The 25,076-nt window shown below is 38.7% G+C and overlaps 1 protein-coding gene and 1 long non-coding RNA gene across 2 annotated transcripts in view; one reads left to right on the top strand and one right to left on the bottom strand.

The window, feature by feature from the left end:
- The window catches only part of lgr6 (leucine-rich repeat containing G protein-coupled receptor 6), a 103,746-nt gene that overhangs the window by 6,193 nt on the left and 72,477 nt on the right, over positions 1 to 25,076 (top strand). The gene's annotated exons all lie outside the window — the stretch shown is intronic.
- Positions 3,714 to 25,076, bottom strand: part of LOC143712749 (uncharacterized) — a 94,256-nt gene continuing 72,893 nt past the window's right edge. The window contains exon 3 of the long non-coding RNA XR_013195064.1: positions 3,714 to 3,862. This is a non-coding gene — a long non-coding RNA (uncharacterized LOC143712749). The remainder of the gene's footprint in view (positions 3,863 to 25,076) is intronic.

Below are 25,076 nucleotides of genomic sequence, written 5' to 3'. Positions count from 1 at the left end.
GAGCTTTATAATGTGGTAAGTTTTCAGGCTGATCCCTCAGGGGGTGCTAGTAGACAAACTGCACAGACAATCACTCACAGCTTTGATGCTTACGGTACCGCTCCAAAGCAACGCAGCAAGGCACGCGTAGAGCAAAGTGCTGAGGAATAACATCACAGCTGAGGTGCTCCGGTGGATTTATATTGCTGTATGTAAAACCCCAATCAACAGTCCATTGCCAAAACCCATAGTCTCCAATAAGAAATACTCGAAAGTTAACAAATATATGAAACACATGGACAAATTTGGCGTACTCGCAGACTGTTCCTCAGAGAAAGAGAATAAAAAACTTTCTTCAAATGAGGCTCCAAATGTCAACGGGGTATCTGGAATGGTGAGTTTTAATAAAAAACTCCAGCTGACGAAGTCCAGTTTACAGAGACATACGTGTTTGCTGGGGTGAAATTTCGGTATGGGTTCATGACCGAAGCAAGACACAGGTGAAAGTAATGTATTATGTCTGGTAGAAGCGGGAAGAAGGCTTAGACTCTGACCGTAGATCTCAACTCACGGTACCCCAGTGGCCTGTTTACCTGCTTTGTGTGTCAGGACAGGTCATGGGCAAGGCAATAGGGAGGGAGTCTGATCTTTTCAGAGCATTGGACAATTCAAACAGACTTAGGAATCTACCACACTGATGTGCAATGTAGTGAGTGAGTGAGAGGGGTCAGGGTGTACAACATACCCTCCAGGCTGTAAGAGAGACAGAGGTATGTTTACACCTGAGAGTGTTATGACCCTACTTGCCAAACCAAATCACATTAATTAAACATGACAACAAACTTTTTTTCAATGTCTTAAATTTTTAAACTTCACTAGATAATGGTCATTTAAAGTGCATTTAAGCAAGTCATGGAGGAAAAACAACACATTCTTTCATACATTCCTCAGTTCCTCAATTCAAATTCCGGATAGAAAGGCTGAATGGAAAGAAAAACAAATAAACAAAAAACAGGCTGCATTTTTTTTTCTCCACGTAGAATGTCTTGTCATTAACAAACGAATCCATTTGTGTACAAGCTAGTACACATGCGGAGTCACAGACTCAACTTCACCCTCAAACAAACATGGGAGTGATTGTTCATTTCCTTCTCTTCCCGTTACCTAACAGTGAAACGAGAGCAATTAGTGCCCTGTGAAGTCAGCCCGAAAATAGTCAGAGCCCATGCAGGATAAATAAACCCAGTGGACCTACCGCAGACTGCCTCATCTCCAGAACATCTTTAAATAGATCCAGAGCTGGAGGAGAAGACCCGAATTCTTATATTTAGCGCATTGAATAACCAAGCATGAAGAACAAACTCCTTGTGGGACCCCCAAAAATATTGTGTAGGATTGCAGAGATGTAGACCTTGTTCACATCATCAACTACTGTATATATCATAGATTGTACTATCAACAATGTTGGAGACTAACTTCCCTTCTGGAACTTTAAATGATCCATATTTAAATTTAAGACGTGGCATTTCTCCTTCTCTTTTTTTTCTGTAGAAAAGAAGAAATGAAATAAAAGGATTCTCCTAGTTTTAAACTTCAATTTTTATTTTTATTTTTTTTTTTCTGCAATGTATGCATGCACACAAAATTTCAGAAGAGTTTCAAACTATTCACAAATATGATGGGATATTTTGGTATTTTGCCATAAGTACGACATTTCAATATACTCAAACATTCTAATTTTACTGTTTCATGTGACTTTAAACAATGGCCTCATTTGTCTCTAGGGGTACTTTAAGAAGAATACCTGTGAAAAAGTTGATTCTTAAGTGAACCTAAGTGAGAATTCTCCTGAACTATGAAAAAATATTTTTTCCCCCCCTGTGGGTTCTGTTGAGGTAATAACTATCGAATGAGTGGTTAAGTGTGGATTCTGTCCTTTTCAGTGGTAAAGGTTCATAAATCAGCCCCTGGGCAAACTTGACAATCCATCGTAGACCTCTATAGGGGTCTGTGTGGGGGTCTCTTAACCTGTGGTTAAGTCCTTAGCAACATTTCACCATCGGCTCTTTGGATCTGACAGAAGCTATAAACTTTGCTTTTGAGGTGACATGTTCTCACCCCCTCAACACCACTGGAAACCTTAAGGGAGGACAAAGGCTGGGAAAGAAGAGACCCAGAATACTGATCATTAAGTGGAAATGGTTTATACAGAAGTTTAGATTTCAGATTCATGATCTTAACCATAAAGGAGAAACTTCCCATCCAGAGATGCTTGGGATCCACATATGGGAGAAGCTGTCTACTCAAATGAAGGGGCAAATGAAACCTTCTGACTTTCCAAATAGATTACTTTACATGCATACAGCTTACAGCTTACATATCCCCCCTAATGCTTTTTTAATGAGTTTGCTTACATTTGCTGCATTGAGAATATACAACTCATCCCAGATTGCAATACGTGGACCAGGAAGGATCTCTATAGCCAGACAGAGGCAGGCTCAAATCAGGAATTTTAAACTGAGATGTTTCCTTATCTGAACTATTTAGGGCTGTGCCTTGCATCAGAAAAGATTACTGGCTGAATCCTGGTTACTATCTATGTATCAGGCTTATATGAGAAGGTTTCCTCACTAAACTAGGAAAGGGGAATCACGTGACCTGCTTACCTCTCAATATCGGAGAAAGATTTGCGCAGTATGTGGAAACATTTTGTAATGAGACAAAAATGCAAGTTGGAATGACACTTTTTTTAGTGCTTTTTGGAGCGTTAGGACATTTCTAAAGGACGATCTAGTTTTATTCAGGGCATTGTGTCGAGCAGTAAAAGATGGCCGAATCCATGCTTAAAAAGGGAGCTGTGAGGTGTGAATGACGTGCAGGAGTGGCATCACTTCTCTGAAAGAAGCACTGCTACAGTCCAAACAAATCTATTAGAGCCCAAACTAGCCAACTACACTCATACCTCACAGGCAAGTGTCGAAATGCAGGTGGCGTCCTTAACTATGAAAAATCTACACATCAGCAACCTTGTAAATAAGATCTTTGAAAATCACAACTTTGTTTGATGCTACGTTGGGTTGTGCCAAAGAAAACATAGATTGCATTTTAAGAGTAACTAGAAAAACATAATTGAAATCAAAGTCATTATTTTGTAATAAACTTAAAATTACAGCTCAGAATTCCTACCCAGATGAATGGAAGAGGCCTGCTTGGATTTGTGCCGAAAAGTTAAACAAGATTGAGTGCTAGTGTACTATCTGGTTGAAGGTAGCATCTACAAACTGACTAACCAGTAAAGCTGATAAATGAATGCGATCATTTTCCAATAATGCCAATAAGAAACTCTATTCCAGCCAATAACCTTGTGGTCTGTGCAGGTACAATCCTTCATGACAAAAACAACTGCATGTTCTCACTTGCCAAAATGCTGGCGAACATCAAAGGTATAGGCGAAGAGGCATTACAGATGATTTGCCACTTTGAATGTGGACAGTTATTCTGCTTTGAGATTTAAGAAAAGCAAAAGCATTCCCAGCATATCTGATGAAAATTAATGAAAAGAATAAGAGCTGATGTTGAGGTCACCATCTGAAATTTATATTTCAATGTCTTCCATTGGCTTTGACATGCAGATTAGGTTTCCCAGCTCATGCACAGCAGGGAAACAAAAGCAAATGTCAATGGAAAAAAACTTTGAACAATCTTTATCTGTAAGCAGCATGTCAATGTCTTGCAAAGACCAGCAAACCATCTTGTGCATCTTTCTTGGAGGTTGCGGTCTGGACTGGGAGCTCCAGGGACAGGGTGAACTCCAGCCAGTGAAGAGGATAGACAGAGAGGGCGTTTCCTCCACCCGACCTGCAGCTGCCTCAGCTGCTCGCCACTGGGGACAACACGAAATTTATTGCAATAATCATCTCTCTAGGCAACACATTAAATAGCGCACTTCTGCTTTGAAAAGTTTTTGAAAGACGTTCTCTTTGATACTTGATTAGAGAGTGAAGTTTTCAGGAGGTGGCAAATAGTCTTAACATGTAGAGAGATGTTGGATGTTTTGCCTCCTTTGGTGTTAACGCGGTTGATTGATTATTTTACTACATAAAAAGGGAGTAATTGTTTAGTTTGCATATTATTGTTTAAATGAGATGCAATCACTTTTTTTAAACAATTTTACAAGTAGTAATGTTGAAGTACCCAAGACTGTATTATAGATTGGCTTTTACGTGTATGTCGGCATCATGATTCCTTTAGATTCGACCTCCACCTCTCTGTCTCTCTCCCAGAAGCTGGTCAGGGTGGTTTAGTGTAAACTTGTGAGTCAAAATAAAGATTTTTTGTTGGTAAAAGACTGAACAAAACTACAGATTCGGCCTTGTAATGATTTATCAGGCATTCCAGATGAATGGTGAGTGGAACATGTTGAATGCATTGTAAAAATGAAAACGTTTGATTTACTAACCTCTATTTGCAGCACAAAAGTCATATGTAGACTGAAATAAGTTATAGACTATATCTGAAACATGACTTTAAAAGTTATGAACATACATTTGAAGAATTAGGCTTGAGATATTCTAAAGTCCAGGATAGAAATCCATGAAAATTTTGATATTATTGATTACATAGAGTGTCTAAAAAAAAGGGATGTAAAGATGCTGATTGTGTCCCTATAGCACACCTATCTAGCCATGGCATTAATGTGGCTTGAATTCGGCTTTCAGTCCCCCTCTCCACCGTGTTCTCCCTCTCTCTACGTGTAAAAGATCAGAAAAAAGGTCACGTGCATTTACAAACATTCAAAAAAATTTGTTTAAGAAGATATATCTCAAACAGTGACATTGACATTCCCAGTGAGAATCTAGAGCAGGGGTGGACAACTCTAAACTTGGAGGTCCACCGTCCTGAAGAATTTAGCTTCAACCCAAACCAAACACACCTGAACAAGCTAATCAGGGTCTTTAGGACTACTAGACAACAACAGGTAGGTGAGTTTGATCTGGGTTGGACCTAGGCCCTACAGGACAGTGGACTCAAGGGCCCTATTCTAGAGACTAAATGGATTAGAATGAATTTTGCTGTGTGAAAATACCTGCAACATATCAGTTTCAAGTCTTCTCAGAAAGTTATGATGTGGACCAGCATGTTCTGAGACATTTGAGGCCTGATTGAGCTGAACGTCATAAAATGATGCTAAGTTATAGAAAACTATAAATTGTGTGGCTAGTAGCCTCATCTCAGATAGCAGTTTTAAATCATACTGTTCTCTGTGACAGTTTTTGTCAGAATGTGAATCCACACATCGGTCCTGATTTGCAATCTCATGGATATATTTTAATGTCATGTGCAAACGGTGAAACACAGCCACAGATCAGGGGTCTGTCTGTCCTTCCACATATTTTTTTTTACTCTACTCCTCATCCACTTGATTGACTCATGCCTTTACTCTCAGATATTAGTGGCTCTATCTTCCACAAAGGGAGTAAGAAGCTCATGTCTTTCTGTCTTCTTTTCTCGTTTTCTCCCTTTGCGACCGCAAATTGCTGTCATTATGTGACGCATTGCAGTGGTGATGGCTAACCAGAGTCTGGCCTGTGGAGAAAACCACGACAAGCGAATTAAGAGCTGAGGGAAATTGAGGGCCTTTGTGTGTGTGTGTGTGTGTGGACCACCCAGACTCTCGTAACCAGAGGGTGAGACCACATGCAGGAGCGACTCTGTTCTGCCGCCCGCATCTTGTTCCCTCACTTTCTGTCTATATTTAGATCTATTTGTTTCTCCTTTGTCTCCTTCTCAACCACTCTTTCTGCTTCATTCTCTCGGTCTCACTCTCTTATCTTTGCGGCTGTATACATTGAAGCCAAACCCTGAAATCTGAAATCAACATATTGACTGAAACCAACATATTGGGTCTCATACCCAATATGTTAATTTCAGTTGGCACTTCACTGGTATGCTATACCTTTTTATGTGCTGAATCCTTGAAATTACTAAACAGGGCAAATAAGCATCTATTTTAAGACATGCTTTTTTGGGGCATTAAATAATGGTGCAAATACAAATTAATTGACTAGTGCAAACTTTTTTAAATCGCAGAGATTCATTTAAATGCTCTCCTCCTATAAATGTTGCATCTGAAAGGGAAACTCCTACGAATGCATATTCAACAAGGTCAGCCTCAAAAATAATGTCCATGCCTTTTCAGCGCTAATTTCTCACTGCATGTCTTCAGTAAATCCTGACAGTAGTTTTGTAATGCCAAAAGCGCTGGCGCAAACTGTTTGTAAATCTGGCCCGTGGTAGGGTTCTCAGCTGCGTTTCTTCTTCATCTCAGATGTTTCTTCTAAAATAAATAAAAACAGAAATAAATATTTGACACAAATGAGACAATTATTGACATAAAGCAAGTGTATAGTCCCTGAGAGCATAGCAAATCAGTGCTATTGCAAACGCATTCAAATCAAGTGGCAAAGTCGGAAATGTTTGTGTGTGTCTTGGCCCAACACAGTCTCACTACTCTCAAAGACTTCCTCGAAACTTTAATCTCTTCCTCTTAGCTTCCCCCTTATCCGTATTGCATTCCTCTCCATAAGACAAAAATGGTTTCCATGCGGATTGCCCATTATGTCAGTGGAGCGATGGTTATCGGTCCTGACCCAGGTCAAGCCGCACTGTAAACAGGAGTGTGTTCAGATGTGGGCAGCTGAGGAGAGAGGAGCCACGCTGAAGCCAGACGACGGGACAAGTCCACTATCAGCCCCAGCATCAGGCTGCTGGCTCCAGACTGCTCCCTCTCAAACTCCTCGCAGACCTGGAGCCCCCTGCCCCCCATCTTACCAGGGAGGGGTGGGTGTTGGTTTGAGTGTTTGCTTGAGGCTGTAGAATCCACAATGCATGATGGATAAAAAGTAAACATGTAGATGCAAAGACTAACATGTTAATTAGCCCTTTGAAGATAACACTCACCTATGAAAAACAATGCTAATGTTAGTTGTTTTGCATGTTACGTCCTGGTTCTCTACAAGTTAAGCTCTATATAGAGCTAACACAAGCTCAAGACATTTTCACATTTTATTCTGTGACATAAAATGTATTAGTAATACCCCCTTGTGATTTTTAAAGCTTTTACGTTTAAAAGGCTGTTGATAACAAGTGTCTAAATGGAACCACAGAGGTTGTGTGGGACATTACACGTCATCATACTGAACAGGTAAACTCATCTCACTAGCCCACTTTTACAGTCTTTATAATCAAACTCAAACTTTCAAACTTGTAGAATTTAAATAAAGATTGAAAGAGCTGCCAGAAACTTGACGGAAATTTCCGGCTTTCCGTGTTTTCACTGATGGACGGTAGGGGGTGGTATTACACACCTTCTGAAAGAATAAAGAATCTCCTGATCAAAACACTTGCGAAGAAGATGCAGAAACAAACGATAGCATATGTAAGCAGATGCATATATATAATAACGCGGTCATCAACATTTAACAGCATATAAATCAAAACTGCCTAATGTTACTGAATGAAATGTCGACCCAGGACGAGCTACAGGACTGTGAAGCTTTGGGGTGTTGATGGACTCGATCTTTTGTAAAGATTCATTTGTAAATATTATCTTAATGAACAAAATGACATAACATTTTGTTGACCACAGAGTTTAGTTTCTGCAATAATCTTAAAGCAAATGGAAAAATCCTATTGTTTTTTTTTGTTGAATGAACCAGAGTGATGCTAGCTTCCAAGTTGGCCTCTAAAATTATGTCATCCCCTAATACTGTTGACATCTTCTGTGGCTTTTTTCTTCATTATGATATCAGGACAGTTTTTTATTGTATGCCCCTCAAAAAAAATATCTACCCTAAATAAATTTTAATTCAGAGATTAAAAACATACTGATTGTAGAAGAGGCGTATTCAAGTCCTTGTGTGTTATGGTCAATATGGTCATTTCATTGACGCGCATATTGCATAAAATATATTGTTTTTATTTGCTTTATATTGTAATGACAGTTGAAAGATTGGATATAACTTTGACTAGAGCAAGTTTAACACACTAGTCTCAAGTAAACACGTAACAATCATTTTGAGTGTACATTTTAGCATTTATCCCAGTCTTGTCCCATATAATCCATTTTAAGTGCATTCCTTTAAACGTAATGTTTCAGTTGACAAGGTTTAATGATTTTATGTGGACTCTTCATTTTTATTCCACTTTCTTTGTTTTTGAATATCTGTGCATGAGTAAAGTCTTTAGTTTCAAAACACTGAATGGACATAGTGCACTACTGTGCGGTGAGAAGCAGGTACATTCAGAAAGTCACCGATTCTCTCTTTGAAGACTCAAAGGAAATGTGTTGACAGGGAGTCTGTTGAGGAGGACAGGGCGCGGTTTGATGTTGCTCACATTGCTGCCGGCTCAGTGTGTGTTTGGCTGTAGGCCAGGACACAGTTGTTAGAGAACAGCACTGGGTGAAAGATAGATGTCTGTAATTACTCAAGGGCCAGTACATCGAGGAGCCCGCAGAGTTCAGATGACCAGAAAGTCTTTATTAGAACTTATTTTGGTGCCACTAGATGTTATAGTATCCACTGAGCACTATGAGATTTTATTATTTATTTTTTCATTGTTTTACAGAAATTGATATGTTTATTCAGCAAGGATGCATTAAATTGAAAGTAAATATATTCATAATGCTACATTTTAAATGAATGCTGTTCTTTCTACATTTCTGTTTATTAAAGAGTACTGAAAAACAATCCATATTTCATTTCACACTAAATTAAGCTGCAAACAGCCATTTTCAACAATGATAATAATAGGAAATGTTTTATATCAAATCAGCATATTACAATGATTTCTGAAGGATCGTGTGATATTGAAGACTGGAGTAATGATGCTGAAAATTCAGCTTTGATCACTGGAATACATCACATTTTAAAATATATTAAAATCTTACAGATCCAAAACTTTTGAACAGTAGTGTATCCAAATCTAAAACATCCCAGCAACACTATTATAAGAATCCTCTGGAAAACTGTCTTTGATCACAGCTCTCTCTACAAGCCTTCTCAACACAACACGTTTCTCGTTATGCATGATTTATCTCAGCACAACTTTCGCCAAACGGCACCAAAATCACAAGAGAATCTGCCTCTGTCTGTGTGCTGCTGCCTATGAATTTCATTACTCAATTAGGAATGACAACATTAGTGTTGGTTCATAACCTCTGGATTAGTAGATGGCCCTCATCCCAGGACGTTATGGTGACTGCACAGTTCATCAGTGGCTTCTTCCACGTTTCTTAGGCGGATAGGAAAACATGGTTTTGACAGCAACAATGGAGTAGAGAATTTAATAACTTCCTTCTGAATTCTTATTGGGTGCAACAATCCACATTCCTTTCTGATAAATGAAATGGCCAAATAACTGTGGAGGGTTGTACAGATGGCCAAAACCAATAATTTAATATAAATAATAGAGGACAGAATAATGATCATGTGCCAATACTGACAATAAAACAGACGTTTTCCTGGTAATTGCCTAATTTTTAGACATGCCACTTGTTTTGTTCTAGGACAAAATACGTGTATTAACCTGGGACCAGTTGCATAAACTTAGCCACTATGTTACAACTGTTTTAAGATCTCGTTTGACCAATTAGTAGTTAACCAAAATGTTATCAGTCTTACTCATTTTATTTAACTGACTCATTTTATGTTGGGGCCATTCATGATGAAAAGACTGAGATGACTAGCATTTAAGACTAGTCTAAGCTGTATTTTGATGAAAACGTAATGTGATACACTTACTGCCTCAGATGCGGCCGTTCTAATGACGAACAAATATTTGACAATATATAAATCCACAATATCAACTTTGACAACACAGTGTTTAATTTCTTTAAAAAATCAGGTTTTGGAGATACAGGGTTTCTGCCTGACAGGGACAATTCGTTGGTTGATTTCACCAAAAAGTGTTACACTGTAGCTTTGTGGCATTATCAGAACACTGCTGTTTGTTTGAGCATCCCAACCAGGGGTTGGTTTCCCATACACCGACGTAACTCGCTGCTTAACTACCATAGTATGATACATTGTTGAAGAAATCAACTAGTCATGACTGTTTCCTGCAACCATATTGCCGCAAATTGGTCGTTCAACCACGTTGGTTAAGGATGTCACACAGGTGGTGGAGTAGTAACTTCTTTAAGTGAATCTGTTTGAGATTGAATTAATACTAGATGTTTTGCTATAAATTGCGTACATGGCATCTGAGGATTCTGTCAAATTGTTTTCAGTTATTTTGCTTTATCAATCAAAGGCTCGTTCTTACGTACTAGAGCACGTTCGCACATGCGCACTCTTCAAAAACGACGCCTAAAATGTCTCGACAAACTAAAAGATGTAAATGACATTTGTATGTATTCTAAATAAAAGAAATGTCAACTTGCTTATTTTTCTCAAAATAAGGATTTATTAAGTCCACATGTCATGCAAACAAGATACTATGGTTCAAACCACAGGTCGAGAGCTGTCATTCAGACCACACAACTTTGCAATGTTGTTTGCGAATGTATGTTGGAACGATGGTTTCGGGAAACACAGACTCGTTGAACTATAATGATAACGACAGATCTTGCGACATAGTTGGCTAACGATGCTTTTGGGAAATGCACCCCTGACTGACACAACAACAGCTCAACCAATGGTGTGAGTTTGGGGCAGGGCTAGCTGTCTGACTGACCAGTGGTAGATTTGGGGGTGGGGGTAATGTTTGTAAACAGGCATTTAAAAAAAATGGTGCTGCTAGTGCCAAAGAAATTACACTGTTTTCCCAATCTGAACCTTAAAATGACTTTTGTTAGTGTAACAAAATCTTGCGTTGTCATGTTGATTGATTTGAAAACAGCTGAATCTAAACAATTCGATGAAACACATTTGAACGTTACCCAACGCATTATTTACAGGGAGTTTGTAGAGTGACCCTAGGTGCAGTCACTCAATGAAAGCCCCTCAGGAGCTAAACATGCAGTGGCGTTGTGAACAAACAATGTAGCTTCCGCTGAAGACAAAGGCACAGTTATATTCCTGAGGAAGGAGGTGGCAGGCATGAGGTTTCATTCGCCCCACCTTTAAGATGTACATTGCCCTGGGACAGATGCTAGATGTCAGGGTTATTACACCTACAATAGCTGTAGTAAGGGCGGGGGAGAGAGACATAGAAGAGAGTAAGCTGCTCAGTCACAGCGATATTTCCTGTTCCTGTCAAAGGAATAAAGAAAGCTAAGGTGTCAGTGTCAATGTTTGCGCTCACGGTTTGAGCTTGTGGAGTTGATACAAGGTGATGATGGGAAGGAAGGAAGTCGTCCGGTCTGTACTTGCAGGGGTCGCTTTAGAAACAGCCTATTTATCGAAGTTTGTCTGTATATGTTTAAACAAAAACATTCAGTTTTCTCATGTGATTTGCACACTCTATGTGGATTTCAAGTTCATCCAAGTAGCACCGCACAATTGCATGCATGTTTTGCGATCCCTCCCACAGGGTAGGATGTGCACGCTCACATTGCAGAGATTCCTCCTGCGCCATGGAAATCTGCCGGACCCCTGTCCTGTCATCAACCCCCATTCTCTCCTGCCTCAAAGGGTGCATTGTGTTCAGTCCCAGACCCGGGCAGACTGTCCTCAAACCAATCATGTTTGGCAAAGTGAACCTCGTTAGAACTGAAGGATTAACAGGAAGATGAGAGCTAGAGTTGCTGAAAGGATGATGTGTACAGGAACTCCTTTAAAACCTTCAATGAGAAGCGGCCTGATATGCATGTAATATGGACATTATAATATAAAGCATCTCAAAACTTCTTCTCTTTAAATTGGTACTTCTTCCAGAAATTAACATTTTATTATAATCTACTCCCCACCATGGTGCTTCAAACACATAACCTTTTACAAAGGAGACCTTTTGAAGAATGTTCATTCTTCATTCAAATTCTACTTTTGTGTTTCATTAAAAAACAACAGCATACGAGTTTGAGATGACATGAGAGTGAATATAAATAATGTTTAAGGAGAACAACTACTTCAAAGTTTCACAAGACTTGATATTGTAGAACTTCCACCAACAATTCAGCCGCACACATTTTCATTTGTGGTTGAATTTGAATTATCCAGCCTGGTTATAACAGCTACACTACCCGTCAAAAGTTTTAGATCGGTAAGATTTTTAATGTTTTTAAAAGAAGTCTCTTCTACTCACCAAGGCTGCATTTATTTGATTAAAATACAAAAAACAACAACAACAACAAAACAGTTATATAGTGTAATATTATTACAATTTAAAACAGCTGTTTTCTATGTCAATATATAGTAAAGTGTAATTTATTCCTGTGATCAAAGCTGAATTTTCAGCATCATTACTCCAGTCTTCAGTGTCACATGATGCACAAGAAACATTTCTCATTAGTATCAATGTTGAAAACAGTTGTTTTTATTTTTATTTCAAGATTCTTTGATTAATAGAAAGTTATAAAGAACAGATGAAATAAAAAGCTTTTGTAACATTAAACACTACCGTTTAAAGGATTGTGGTCAGTAAGAGTTTTTTATTTTATTTTGGGGGGGAAATAAATAAAATAAATCAATTCTTTTATTCATCATTTCATTCATACATTTATTCATGAGTTAAATTGATCAAAAGTTACAGTAACGACATGTATAATGTTACAAAAAATTCAATTTCAAATAAATGCTGTTTTTTTTAATCATCAAAGAATCCTGAAAAAAAAAACACTGTTACAATATTGATAATAATAATGAATGTGTTTCTGCATATTATAGTAATTTGTAATTTGTAAAGTAATTTTAATAGAGTAATGATGCTAAAAATGCAGCTTTGATCGCAGGAATAAATTACATTTGAAATTATATTAAAATAGGAAAACAGTAATTTTAAATTGTCATAATATTTAACAATATTACTGTTTTTTGCGGGGTACTTTTAATCAAATAAATGCATCCTTGGTGAGCAGAAGAGACTTGTTTTAAAAATATTAAAAATCTAACTGATCCAAAACTTTTGACTGGTAGTGTATACTAACATCACACCATTTCCTAGCTCTCAATGTATTTCCTCAACTCTCTAAGATCAATTGTCTGAACACGGTACATCTCAAACCCAAAAGAAGACTTCGTCAGCGTGCTTTAGCATGACGTGGCAAGCCACAGTCAGCACGTACCGCAGGCCCAGCTCTCCGTAAACTCCCCTCCCACCCATCCAGGGCTCTGATCTTTGGCCAAGTGTGGTGAGTAAAGCCTACTCAAAGCTCTCATCCAGCAGCAGCCAGATCCGCTGGCAGGCAGGTGATAAATAGTCCCAGCGTTAATGACACTTAATGCTTGCCCAAATCCCTGCAGTAGCATCAAAGACGATAAGAGTCCCTGTGCTAATGCCACTCTATGGAAGGAAGGATTACAAGGCAGAGAAAAGGAGAGCGCTGTGACGAGACAACGGAGAGCGGGAAGAAAAGTGCGAGATCACAGCGACACTTAGAGCCAACAAAGGCGGTGGGAGACGTGGAGGAATGCTTTTTTGGTGGAGGACGGGGAGGAGCTGGGTCCAGGGGTCCTGGGATGGAGCACATTGATGGGAATAAGACACTCGAAATGTCTTTATTAAAGGGTTTGTCCACCCGAAAATACTCGCTCATACAGTGTGTCATTCCAAATCTGTATGACTTTCTTTCATGGAAGCATGAAGACTGTGCTAGTTGAGCTTTTTTATGCAATCACTAGGGGCACCGCAATATGCTGATATTGACGATAACCGTGATATTAAACAAAAAGGTAAACAAAATTTTGAGATCACAGGTCAAAGCAATACACACTATACCCACGCTTGAAAAAAGTTCTCACCAGTGTGGGATTTTTTTGGATTGCGTAAAAAAGACGCGATGTTTGACGCAGCAAGTGTCGGTCAACAGTAAATTATTTCTGTACACTTTTGTTAATTTATGGTAGCTCTCCCCGTTTCCCGGCTCTTTTATTTTGAGCGTGATTCATTGGTTAAAAGTATAATGATTCATAAAATTATCATAGAAGTGGTTCAAACAGCTTGTACATTTATTTCAAGGCTTCTGGTTTACATAGAACAACTTTGTGTGAAATTCATTATTTACTGAAATTATTTCCCTCCTGTGGCTCGAGAATCTCATCAGTTTGATTTATGAATGAATCATTGCAACCAGTTTTGTGAATTAAATCAACTAATGTTTTGAGAAGCTCAAAGAAGGATTAATTCATAAATCTGACATCGCCATTCGCTAATAAACGTACCATGTGTGTATGTGTGTTTGTGTGTGTAAATAACAACTTAAGTACATTGTCTGTTCTCACATAAATACAACAGATATGAGGTCAGAAGACTTGAAATATAATGCACAATTTTTTTTTGTATGATACTTTTAAGGTTCTTTTGCATATCCAATTTTTTTTATTTTTTTTATTCAGTTATACTGTAATGAAGAAAAAGGTGGCACTAAAGGTGGTGATGGAGCAGTGGATAAGACACATGCCTTTGGTGTGAGAGACCCGGGTTCGAATCCACTGTGAGACACCAATGTGTCCCTGAGCAAGACACTTAACCCCTAGTTGCTCCAGAGGCGTGCGACCTCTGAAATATAGCAATTGTAAGTCGCTTTGGATAAAAGCGTCAGCTAAATGAATAAATGTAAATGTTAAAAAAAAAAACTGTATTGTGTTCTGCAGACAAAAATAAGTTATATAAGGGTGAGTAATGAACAGTTTGTACATTTTTAAATGAACTATTCCCTTAAAAGAGGCAGTGTCATCCCCATGCTCTTGTAGACGGAAGAAAAATGAGGGAGAGTAACTGATATGGAGATTGTTTGAAAGACATGGGCACTTTAAATAGAGACCTCATGGAGAACACTGGCGGAGGCTTAGGTGTCACACACATTGTCTCCTTTCAGGGAGCCGCAATAAGGCAACAGTGCAACTGGCAAGCGGTTCAGACAGAGTCCAGAAGTTCTTTCTTACCGAATTACAAATCAGTTAGAATCGCACATTAAATAGCAGATGAGATGCTTAAACTGTCATCTTAGATTCCAAAGACTTTGTTTTGTGGGTAAGATGATCTTTAAGAGTTCTTGAAAGAATCAGTGATGGAATTCTGCTAGTAATCCAGGTATTTTCATTCGTTTCTGAGAACAATTGCGAACCTTCCCTCCAACTATATGATTCCAATGACTTTGCATTTACCAGCCTTCAACAGCGGTGGACGCAAAGGACTTCAATAAAAGTACATATAAAATCTGATTTTCAATTTTACTTGAGTAAAAGTACAGAAGTACTTGATTTTTAATTAACTTAAAGAGTTAGTTCACCCAAAAAATGAAAATGAAGTCATCATTTACCCACCCTGGTGTTATCCTAGTGCAGTATGCCCTTCTTTCTTTTTCGGACCACAAAAGGATAATTAAAAAAAAAAAAATTTGTCTCACTCACGCTCGGTCATATAATGGCAATGAATTGCGACCTGCGTCAAGCTTTAAAAAAGACACAAAAGTATCCATGATCCTAGGAACAGGCAAAAACTTTCAATTGGATCATATTAAAGTCTTGGGTTATTCGAATAGAAAGCCTACACCCTAAATCAGACTCTCAACTGATGGGTTGTGAGACAATAAATGCTTATAACAAAATGCAGTTAGACACAATATCGACATGATAATGGGTGCACTTGTGGCTGGACACTAACAAAAGCTACAAAGCCACTGCCATGTATGTGGGTCAAAGGCTGCTGGATATTGTATAGCGTGAACAGGCTTTTTTTGTGACTGTTTCTGTGGCTGTATAGAGGAAGTAGGTCTATCAGTCCACTTCCTACGAGTATTATCCAGAGGTGTGACCTTTGACTCATGCCCCTAGTCCAAACCACATCATCTTTTGTCTATATGCAAAAAGAGGCAGACGGAACAGAACAATGTCTGTTCTGCCTGTGTCCGTGTGGGAGGTAGAGGGAATTCTGGGATAAAGAGAGCCTTCTGTGCAAAAACGCATGTTGTGTAGGCTTACCCTCTGATGCTGGTGTTTGTATCACATTTGAATTTCTCTGAATTAAATTTTCTGTTGGTGCTTTATAGAAGTGCACATAAACGTTCTCTTGGAGCCTAATTCTTCAAGAGATCCGCAAAGCCAAGGCAGATTTTCACAAACTTTGTGCACAACTAAGTGCATTACAGGAAATTCGACAAAGTGATGTAGAACATTTATTAATCTCAGGTGGACTTAAAAAAGGATCAAACTAGATCTCATGATAGGCAGCAAGGCATCAATGAAGATTATGAGCCCTATCAGTGTGTGTGTGTGTGTGTGTGTGTGTGTGTGTGTGTGTGTGTGTGTGTGTGTGTGTGTGTGTGTGTGTGTGTGTGTGTGTGTGTGTGTGTGTGTGTGTGTGTGTGTGTTGTGTGTGTGTGTGTGTGTGTGTGTGTGTGTGTGTGTGTGTGTGTGTGTGCCCTGAGGGAAAGAGAAGTATAAAGCGCAGCTCCCATGATGCATCCACAGACTAAACATCCAATTTAGCCACCCAGACATCTGACTCTCCTTCTCTCTCTCTCTCTCTCTCTGCTTCTTTTTAAACCATTAAGCATTTGTGGTATACAGAAAATAAAGGACATCCAATGAGAATGCGTCTTTCCCTCCTTCATTCTTTCTGTCCTCATTTTCTTCCTCCCTGTTTAGCGCTCGACTTGTGTTTTTTGCTCAGGTAAAAGAGTGTCCTCTTGTTCATTGTGCATGAGTGAAAGGGAGGCCGCTCAGAGCAACAAAAGACAGAATATGGAGCTCAGGAAGCTTGACAGTATGTAAAAGAAAAACATGTCTCTAGGAAAACAGAAGGAGGGGAAGTGAGTATTGTTTCCTCCTTCCTGTGTCATTGTGAATCTGTGTGAGGAGAATGCTAAGCCAGACTGCCTTTTCATGGCTTGACGAAGGGCAAATATTGTTGTTCTTTTCTTTACACCAAATTTCTCTCTCAGTTTTCCGCAGTTTTTTGTCCATTCAAGTTGGGGTATCATATCCCCTTTCATTCTTGAGTTCACCTCAGTCGATTGCATAAGTGACATTTCTAGAGTTTTTCTTTTTGATCACTCTTCAAACATTTTATTTTCAAATCCATCTTGCCACCTATTTCAAAATGCACCTTTAAATGTTCAAAGCAATTTAAGCAAGCTCTCAAAATCTTTCCTGTTCACATTAATATTTTCTTGTATATATTAGCTGTTATTGACGAGAGTGAGTCAAGACTTGTGTGAGAACATTGACTTTTGAATGGAGGGACGTTTAAAGATTTAAAAGAATAGTTCAGACAAAACTGAAAATTGTGTAATTTACTACAGCTCATGTCATTCCCAATCCATATGGTGGTATTTGTTGAAGAAAAAAGGAGAATGTCTTTTGAAGAAATTTTATGTAGCTCTTTTTAATCATTCATAGTTACCACATCGGTTAAGCTCCAAAATTAAAAAAAACAAGCACCATAAAGGTAGTTCACACATCTTCTGCGCTAAATACAAAATCTTAAATTGAAGAACACATCCCACTTCATTTGTCATCCATCAACCAATAAAACGATTTAATACCCACCTCTGGTTCTACTTTCTTGCATCTGAATATACAAGTACACAAGTGAGTTTTGCAACAGGAAAATCACGCTAAGACTTGAAATTGCACTGCAAGATATGAGAGGTTGTAAGTGAAACTGAAGTGCAAAAGTAAATATATAATAAATATCACATTATCTGTCTTTTTTTAATTTTAATGTCATTTTGCATCTTTAATTATTTTTCTGATACGTCTGATTGTCTGTGTGTATACAAATCAAAACATTCAGCTATTCACATTAAAGCTGTGAGAGTAAATTGAACTTACAAATACAAATATTAATGGTACAAGTTCTCAAATTCAATTCAATAAGCTCTTGAGTTTTGATACTCTTTTACCCTGATACTGAAGCCACACAAACCATTTTTTTCTGAGCAACAAACTGAAATTTAAGAGCTGCCGATTGAATCATTGAGTCAGTTGTACTAATTTGTTCACTAATTTTAGTTAAATTGTGGCCATGTTTTATTAATTTCCTCCCCTTTTTTAGTTAAATCGTGGCCACGAGTCAATGAGTTGAGTCACTGAGTTGAGTCTCTGAGTTGAGTTGAGCCACTACATTGAGTCACTGAGTTGAGATGAGCCACTGAGTTGAGTTGTGACACTGAGTTCAGTTGAGCCACTGAGTTGAGCCACTGAGTTGATTTGAGTCACTGAGTTGATTCACTGAGTTGAGCCATTGAGTAAATTCGTGTCACTGAGTTGAGTCACTGAGTTGAGCCACTGAGTTGAGCCACTGAGTTGAGCCACTGAGTTTAGTTGAGCCACTGAGTTGAGCCACTGAGTTGAGCCACTGAGTTGAGTTGAGCCACTGAGTTGAGTTGAGCCACTGAACTGAGCCACTGAGTTGAGTTGAGCCAATGAGTTGAGTTGAGCCAATGAGTTGAGCCACTGAGTTGAGTTGAGTCAATGAGTTGAGTTGAGCCACTGAGTTGATCCACTGAGTTGAGTTGAGTCACTGAGTTGAGTCACGGAGTTGAGCCACTGAGTTGAGCCACTGAGTTGAGCCACTGAGTTGAGCCACTGAGTTGATTTGAGCCACTGAGTTGAGTTGAGTCAATGAGTTGAGTTGAGCCACTGAGTTGATCCACTGAGTTGAGTTGAGTCACTGAGTTGAGTCACTGAGTTGAGTCACTGAGTTGAGCCATTGAGTTGAGTTGAGCCACTTAGTTGAGCCATTGAGTTGAGTTGAGCCACTGAGTTGAGTTGAGCCACTGAGTTGAGCCACTGAGTTGAGCCACTGAGTTGAGTTGAGCCACTGAGTTGAGTTGAGCCACTGAGTTGAGTCACTGAGTTGAGTCACTGTGTTGAGCCATTGAGTTCAGTTGAGCCACTGAGTTGAGTTGAGCCACTGAGTTGAGTTGAGCCACTGAACTGAGCCACTGAGTTGAGTTGAGCCACTGAGTTGAGTTGAGCCACTGAACTGAGCCACTGAGTTGAGTTGAGCCAATGAGTTGAGTTGAGCCAATGAGTTGAGCCACTGAGTTGAGTTGAGTCAATGAGTTGAGTTGAGCCACTGAGTTGATCCACTGAGTTGAGTTGAGTCACTGAGTTGAGCCACTGAGATGAGCCACTGAGTTGAGCCACTGAGTTGATTTGAGCCACTGAGTTGAGTTGAGCCACTGAGTTGAGTTGAGCCACTGAACTGAGCCACTGAGTTGAGTTGAGCCAATGAGTTGAGTTGAGCCAATGAGTTGAGCCACTGAGTTGAGTTGAGTCAATGAGTTGAGTTGAGCCACTGAGTTGATCCACTGAGTTGAGTTGAGTCACTGAGTTGAGCCACTGAGTTGAGTTGAGCCATTGAGTTGAGTAATTGAGTTGAGCCACTGAGTTGAGCCACTGAGTTGAGTTGATCCACTGAGTTGAGTTGAGCCACTGAGTTGAGTTGAGCCACTGAGTTGAGTTGAGCCACTGAGTTGAGTCACTGAGTTGAGTCACTGTGTTGAGCCATTGAGTTGAGTTGAGCCACTGAGTTGAGCCACTGAGTTGAGTTGAGCCACTGAACTGAGCCACTGAGATGAGTTGAGCCACTGAGTTGAGTTGAGCCACTGAACTGAGCCACTGAGTTGAGTTGAGCCAATGAGTTCAGTTGAGCCAATGAGTTGAGCCACTGAGTTGAGTTGAGTCAATGAGTTGAGTTGAGCCACTGAGTTGATCCACTGAGTTGAGTTGAGTCACTGAGTTGAGCCACTGAGTTGAGCCACTGAGTTGAGCCACTGAGTTGAGCCACTGAGTTGATTTGAGCCACTGAGTTGAGTTGAGCCACTGAGTTGAGTTGAGCCACTGAACTGAGCCACTGAGTTGAGTTGAGCCAATGAGTTGAGTTGAGCCAATGAGTTGAGCCACTGAGTTGAGTTGAGTCAATGAGTTGAGTTGAGCCACTGAGTTGATCCACTGAGTTGAGTTGAGCCACTGAGTTGATCCACGAGTTGAGCCATTGAGTTGAGTTGAGTCACTGAGTTGAGTCACTGAGTTGAGCCACTGAGTTGAGTTGAGCCACTGAGTTGAGCCATTGAGTTGAGTTGAGCCATTAAGTTGAGTTGAGCCACTGAGTTGAGTTATTGAGTTGAGCTGAGTTGAGTCATTGAGTAACTTGTGAAGCTAATTATTTTCAATGAACCATACATTGGAACTAATAGTTCATATTTGGATTACTTGTATGGTGCTTTGGTGTTTTTTTGTTTGTTTATTTTTTTCTTAACATTATACAGAGCCCTGCACATGACATGTGGAAGAAAGAATAGATATTGTGTTTATTGAGAATTTGTTCCCATGATTTATTAAATCATGGCTAGGTTTTACAAATTTTGTTCAGTCATTTTAGTTAAATTGTGGCCATGTTTAATTAATTTGTTCCCTTTTTTCTGTCAAATCGTGGCCACGTTGTACTAATTAATTCCCTCATTTTAATTTATGTTATAAATAACAGCCAGCTCCTTACAACAGTCACGATCACTAACTGTTGCTTTTTGGAAAATACCTTTTTTTTCCCACATAATAAAGTAAGTCATACAAGTATGGCTTGACATGGGGTTGAGTAAATGATTTTTGTTTTAGAATAGTTTAGGAAGAAAAAGAAGAAGAATAAATTACATGAGAAGATAAAGCAACAACCAGGAGAAAAAGCGAGAGAGCATGAGAGAGAGAAGGATATGTCTGGAGGGCCTACTTTTCTCTTTCTGGGTGCATGTGTGGGTTTAACCGAAGAACAGCAGGACTAGAGCAGCAGTGTTAATGACAGAGAGCTGTTGAATGAGATCCAGAGCTTTGAAGAGGACAGCAGCACCTGAGGACGGCCTGTTTGTCTTGTGGCTTTCCACCACTGGCTCAGGATTCACAGGACTGTGTAATGTTTACCCAAACATGTCAGCATTTAATGTTGGAGGGTGATGAAGGGGAGGATTAGGTCTGCCAGTCTAACGGAGGACGAGAGTATGAATGGAACAGAAAATGCTGTAAGACAGAGAGAAAGACAGATATTGAGGAGTTGTAGTAGCTTAGTGGGTGGGACTGGATGCAAGTAGTTAGGAAGAGAAAGAGGTCAACCAGTCTGGAGTTGACAGGGACCACCAGACAAAGATCATTTATATCCTCTGTTTGAGTGAAGAGAATGCATATCACATATAGTGGTAAATGTAACTTCTCTCACCAGCAAATGCCTACTCTTCATTTAGCTTTGCGAATAAATCTCAGATTTGAAGGTGCGCACCATTTCGCATGCTTCTGCTCTATTCTACGGCATTTTATAGTATAAAAAGTGCCTTCTCAAAATTCACTGTTGAATTATTATTATTAACTATATAGCAGAATGGTACACTGATACACAGGCAAGTTATCAAATATTAGTGCTGCAGTGCTTTTGCGGGAACACAAGCCTAAGGGTACATTCGCACGTCAACTAAAAGCGGTAAATAAAATTTTTCCTTTGCGTTTTTCACGTACAGACGACAACACGTACAAAACGATACCCATTCACACAGATCAGCGAAAATGAATAAAAAGGCTGTTATTCATGCCAGGCCAGTAGTTGGCGATGTCACTTTGTAAAGAAACATTACACACCTATAGACTGAACACGTAATACACGTGCATGACGTCACCGTTTTCACAAATTAACGTTTTTATAGTTTACACAGAGACTTTCCGTTTTCAAAAATTCACATTTTCAGGCTACCAAAATGCATAAAAAGTTTTCTGTATTTAGTTGAAAATGCTGTCGTGTTAACGACCCCTCAGTCTAGCTTGTATCATGATCCCATTCAAATAAAATTAAATAAAGTAATAAAATAACATTAAAAAATGTCTCAGGTTCCAACTATAACCATTGTTCCGGGATTGAGACTCCCAAAGCATTATCGATGCAGCACGAACTCCCTCAAAAGGGAACCTTGGTCATTGGTTGAGAAAAGTAAAAAAAAATATATATATATATCTTTTTTTTTTATTAAGTAAAACAATAAAATAAAATAACCATTGGTTGTGATGTGATAGAAGTTTAATAAAATAAAATAAAAATAAAATAGTAGACCTTGGTTATCAAGTAAAAAAAAGTTTTTAAAAGCTAATAAAAATAAAATAAAATCTTTAAATACACCTTGGTCATGAAGTATTAGAAGTTAAAAAAGCAAATAAACTGAAATAAAATGAATGTGATAGAAATTGAATAAAAAGATGTCATAAATTGATGTAATAAATATGAATTAAATTAAATAAACCTTGGCCATGAAGTGAGAGAAGCAAACAAGTAATACAATAAAAGATACAATAAAAATAAATAAATACATACTACTATAATTACATTTGTCATGTAGTCAGAGGAGTTAACAAAATAAAATAAATGTGATAAAAATGTAATAATATAATGTAATAAAACTGACTAAATAAAAAAAAGAATCTTGGTCATTAGTTGAGAGAAGATAAAAAAAAGAAACTAAAATGTATTTAAAAAAAAAAAATAACTCTAGGTCATGAAGTTTAACTTTAATCTTGTTCATGATTTGATAGAAATTTGCTCAAATAAAAAGTAATGTAAAGCAATCAAATTCAAACCCCTTTGCCATGAAGCAAGAGCGATGTGCTGTACTGAAAGCTCATTGTGCACTCAGGCGTCTCTATGGCCTGCTGTTCCATTGAACAAAGAGGAACCCCGATCCTCATTCTATCTTTTAAAGGGCAACTATGATTTTTCCCTTATCGCATGTTATTTTGTTAAGCTTAACTTCAATCCCTCCTTCCTCTCCAGGGTGGTCTCCTCTGAAGCTAGTGTAAAGACACTTTGAGAAGCTTTGGCCCCTGACCTACAGAAAAGAGTTGGTGAGTTAGTGAGCGTCCATGCAAGGGAGACAAAAAACAGGAAACGTGCCAAACAATGCTCAGATTGTTCCAGTAGTGCTGATAAATGGGTCGCTGTCATCAAGGGGGTGAGAAAGACATAGAATATCTCTAATGAACACTCAAATAACACTCGCATTGGCCTTATCAACAAACAAAGTGGCACAAACTAGAGCGTTAGCTTATCACTTTACTGTCCTTTGTGTGTGAGGTGGGAACTGTTCGCAGAAAACAATTTCTGAGCCGAGTTTAAGACTGTTGTTTTGGGTCCCTGGGTCTCTCTGATATGCCATTACGTCAACTTGCACGGAGTGAATGATGAATTGAAGCATGGCTCCGACCTCCACACTTAGTTTCACCCGAAAAGGGCTTGAGGTTTCTCACCATGGAGACTGTATCAACTTGTCCCAAACAGCCTCTTAATCTATGCATTCGTCTCACCCAATTTTCCCCTTTTCCTTTCGTCCTTAAAAATATTCTTATGCTCCTCGGCAGGAATTTTTGCATTTGTCAAATAAAATTCACAGAAGTTTCCTTGCTGTTCACAGTGAACTCGCCCCAAAGGTTTCTTACTAATGCGGTATGTCTGACTCAGAGATTGAAGTCATCATCATCATCATCATCATCCAATTCATCTTCATCATCATCATCATTGTCAACTTCTGACACACCTTAACGTTTTTTTCGAAACTGGAAAGTGCTGAGTGCACTTGTGACTTAGGTTTCCATGTAACGTTTTAGCTTCTGCAGTGGAGATGGTGTTTTCTCAAATTAGTTCTAGGCAGACTGTATACAGTAAATGCAGTTATTGTAATGGGTGATGAGGTGGCGTGAGGCAGTAGAGATTAAAGCATACCTTTGCCAGGGTTTGGCGGAAGGAGCAAGCCCTTGAGAGCCACTTCAAAGATGGCTATTACATCTCCTCTCTGTAGCTGTGCCTCGACACGACCGGCAGAGCAGTCCAGTCATGTCTCCAGTGCTGGATTCCTGCAGCTCCTGCTTTGGTCTTTGTCCACCTCCTATATGCACTTGATGTGAATGATGTGAAATCTATTTGTGTAGGCCTAGATTAAATAAGGTCACCTTGATTTTGCCTGATTTAGACATGTTCCTGGATCAACTTATTTTGTTGATCCTGGAACAACATTCTTGTCTGAAAAAGTAATTCTCGCCCTATCCCTTCCTCTAAACCTAAACCTACCCATACCTTACCGCTAAAATCAGAGGGAAATGATAGATAGATGATGTAGAAGCACCGAACGCTGTCTGTAAGCCTAAACTTGACATAAACAGTAAACCTCAAATCTGATTGGTTGATTGGAAAGTTGTTCCAGGATCAACAAATATGATGATCCAGGAACATGTTGTACTTGGTAAAATCAGGTTAACCTTTAAAAAAAGCCACAAAAAAAACATAGAAAGTAAAATATACTTTGATTATGAAGTGGGATAAATAATATAAAAAAAGAAAAGAAAAGAAAATATTTTTGTAAGACTCAAAGTCAAAAAGTAAAAATAAAAACTGAAAAAAACAGAAAGTCTATTTAAAATATGATTTTTTGTTTTCCATGGAAAAGTTTGTTCAGCTTGTCACCCAGTCTTTTTTTTTCCACGTTGTTGCACAAAAGGTTTTTCTTTTCATCATCTTGGACATCTTGATGTTTCATTGATCCGATATGCAAAGGCATAAGCGTACTGTAAATTTAGCAGAAAAACTAACATTATAAATGCATATTCTACTAAATAGTTACATTATTGTACTTTTCAAGTATTACACTAAAAATAAAGGTTCTTCAGTGGCATTGATGGTTCCATGAAGAACCTTTGAAATCCATTAAACTTTCCCAGGCCACAAAAGGTACTTCGTAGTGAAAAGCGATCTTAATTTTATAAAAAATGTTCTTCACGCTAAGAAGAAAAAAAGTTATTTTAAGAACTATTCACTAAAAGGTTCTCTGGGAAACCCAGAATGGTTTTTCTATGGCATTGCTGTGAAAAAAATCCCTTTTGGAGATGTTGTTTTAACTTGTCTTCTAGTATAGCAGAGATTCCTGACTATAATTCCTCAGTAAGTGAGAAACATCTTTATTTTTTTTA

This window comes from Siphateles boraxobius, unplaced genomic scaffold, assembly GCF_051911475.1.
Source record: "Siphateles boraxobius isolate OS27281-9 unplaced genomic scaffold, OSU_SipBor_1 50, whole genome shotgun sequence".
Taxonomy (NCBI): domain Eukaryota; kingdom Metazoa; phylum Chordata; class Actinopteri; order Cypriniformes; family Leuciscidae; genus Siphateles; species Siphateles boraxobius.
Note: the sequence above shows the minus strand (reverse complement) of the source record. Positions and strands in the feature narration are given on the sequence as shown.